This window comes from Hordeum vulgare, chromosome 5H, assembly GCF_904849725.1.
Source record: "Hordeum vulgare subsp. vulgare chromosome 5H, MorexV3_pseudomolecules_assembly, whole genome shotgun sequence".
In the NCBI taxonomy this organism is placed as follows: Eukaryota; Viridiplantae; Streptophyta; class Magnoliopsida; order Poales; family Poaceae; genus Hordeum; species Hordeum vulgare.
The window spans coordinates 134091074-134093870 of NC_058522.1; positions in this window are offsets into that span (position 1 = coordinate 134091074).

Here is a 2797-nt window from a genome sequence, read left to right on the forward strand (position 1 = left end):
ATCAACAATCATAGAAGACTATATGATAATTGAGTACGTGCAACTCTTACCTAGACTTTACAAAAAAAAATGAATTTTAACTGTTTGGTGACTAAAAACATAGGTTGTTAAGTTTCAAGAGAATGCATTGCTTGAACCACAGCGTGTGAATTGATTCCTACTTTATCATGATGAGTTTAATGAGACAGAGTTGCTAGTTATGATGGTAGGAGAAGTGATTAGAATTATTATTGATCAAACTTATGCACTATGCTAGCATTCGCACTTCATAAATTACTTCAATTATCATTTACCTACTCGAGGACGAGTAGTAATTAAGCTTGGGAGTGCTGATACGTCTCCCACGTATCGATAATTTATGAAGTATTCATGTCATGTATACCCAAGTTTTATATAGTTTTGGTGCATTTTTCTATGATTTAAATGGAACTAGACCAGAATGACGTTGTTTTCAACAGAATTACCGTGGTGTTGTTTTGTGCAGAAAATAAAAGCTCTTGGAATTGAATGAAACTTTTTGATGATTTTTTATAGAATAAAAGAGGTGCATGGAGCACCGGAGATGTTAGAGGGGTGCCCGAGGAGGCCACAAGCCTAGGGGCACCCCCCAAGATTGTGGGCCCCTCGGGCACCCCCCTGGCGTGAAACTGACTCCCGAAATTCCTACAAATCCTAGAAACCACAGAACTAAACCTAGAACTTCCGCTCCGCCGCCGCAAGCCTTTGTTCCAAAGCGACCTCATCCGGAGCCCTTTTCCCGCACCCTGACGAAGGGGGAAATCATCACTGGAGGTTGTCTTCATCATCCCGATAGTCTCCACGACAAGGAGGGAGTAGTTCACCTTCGGGGATGAGGGTATGTACCAGTAGCTATGTGTTTGATCTCTCTCTTGTGTTCTTGACGTGGCACGATCTTGATGTACCATGGGCTTTGTTACTATGGTTGGATCATATGGTGTTCTTCCCTCTCTATCTTGTTGTGATGAATTGAATCTCTCCCTTTATGTTTCGTCATATTGGATTGAATACTTTGGATTTGAGAACACTTGATATATGTCTTGCATGCAGATACCAATGGTGACAATGGGGTATTCTATTGACTCACTTGATATATGTTTTGGTAATCAACTTCTCTTATATTATGCAAATATCAATTTCACAATTTGATGGTTGCTCCTGTTCAAACGAAAATCAAAAAAATTCACACTACAAATTTATTGAGTGAAATAATTTAATTGAAAGATTGAAAATTAAATGTGTTTGAAATCTATCCAAGATTGAGCTTGCTCCAAAGGTCTTGGTGCCAGGAGTTCAAATGTATAAAATATTTCAGAAATAAAACTTGTTTGGGAGATATGACTCATGTAAATTTTCATAAATCAAGCTGATATACTTTGATGAGCGCTATGTGTGTTGTCCAATTTAATGGCATATGCAACATGATCCTAAGACCTACATAGGTAACACACACCTCTCACGTGACACGTAGAGAGATCTATGAGAACTGAAGACAATATGAGATAATGGAGATCCTCCTAATTTAATGCATGGTTCCGGTTTTAACTACCTTAATTGTCCATGTTGTGGTCAAGTCGAAACATGACTATACTATGGAATGTATTTCCGTGAGTAAGAGTTCAGTAACTCTAGGGTGATCCATCTACTGAATAAGCAAATCAAATACATAACTCATGATACAAGGTAACTGGAATTACCATTGAAGTGGCACACTTGAAGTTTCTCTGTGTCTAAACTCTCTATAACAGGAAAACACTTCAAACTTCTGTCTTTTCATTTATGTTCTTTACTTCCAAGTCATTATTATTCTCGTTGCAACAATCCCAAAGTATTTACTACTTGTTTTATTTCACTCAAGAAACACTAATAGCTTCTGTAGAATCACAAACAGTTATTTCACATAAGAGTTGTTATAACTCGTGTGTGACGTAAATGTTACTCATAAATAATCTTCTTTGCTCTTCTTCGAGACGATAACTATTTGGGATACTTACACAAAAGGTGCTAAACTACCATGTGTGTCTTGCATGCCATAACCAGGCGCTAGGGTTCCTTGCCTCCCGCCAGCGCAGCCACTCCCATGTCTTTAGAGAGGCGCAATGGATTGCGGCCCTTGCCCGCAGGAGATATTCGTTTGTAAGTGTTTTTCTGAGTTTAGTTAGGATTTGTGTCCTGCTATGGAAGACTAGACGATAGGCTCACTGAAGATAGAAAAAAGTTCCCCTAGCCTAGCTCTCGTCCCGACGGTGTGTCTAACATTGTTGGAGGATGTGTAGAATTGTGTCTTCATCGGATGTCGCGGGATTCTGTAGGTGGTTGTTTTTGTTGGATCGGCTTGGATCTGGTATTCATCCGTTTGTGTTCGTGTGTTTACATGTTGCATCTTTCGAATCTACGCTTCTTTTCAATGGAGACGTTTGTTGTTTCGTGCGCTGGTCCTGCGAGGCCTTAGCATGATGACTTTTTGACTGTTTACTACAACAAGGTTCGTCCAACTTCGGTGAGGAAGGGATGATGACAATAGTGCATCTTGGACTCGCTCATTGCTTCTAGTCGTCACACCGTGGCCTGAATATATATTTTTGATGTTATTTATAATGTTAGTGAATAAGTTGGAAGTTTTTCTCGAAAAAATTCCATCCTTTGTGAACGGCCGGAAGGTTCATTAAATAATAAGAACTGAAAAGAAAAATCAATGCGAGAAAATGATACTTTTATTTACTTGAAATACGTCACCACCCAAGGAAAATATCATTTCTCTTTTCAACTCATCCACAAA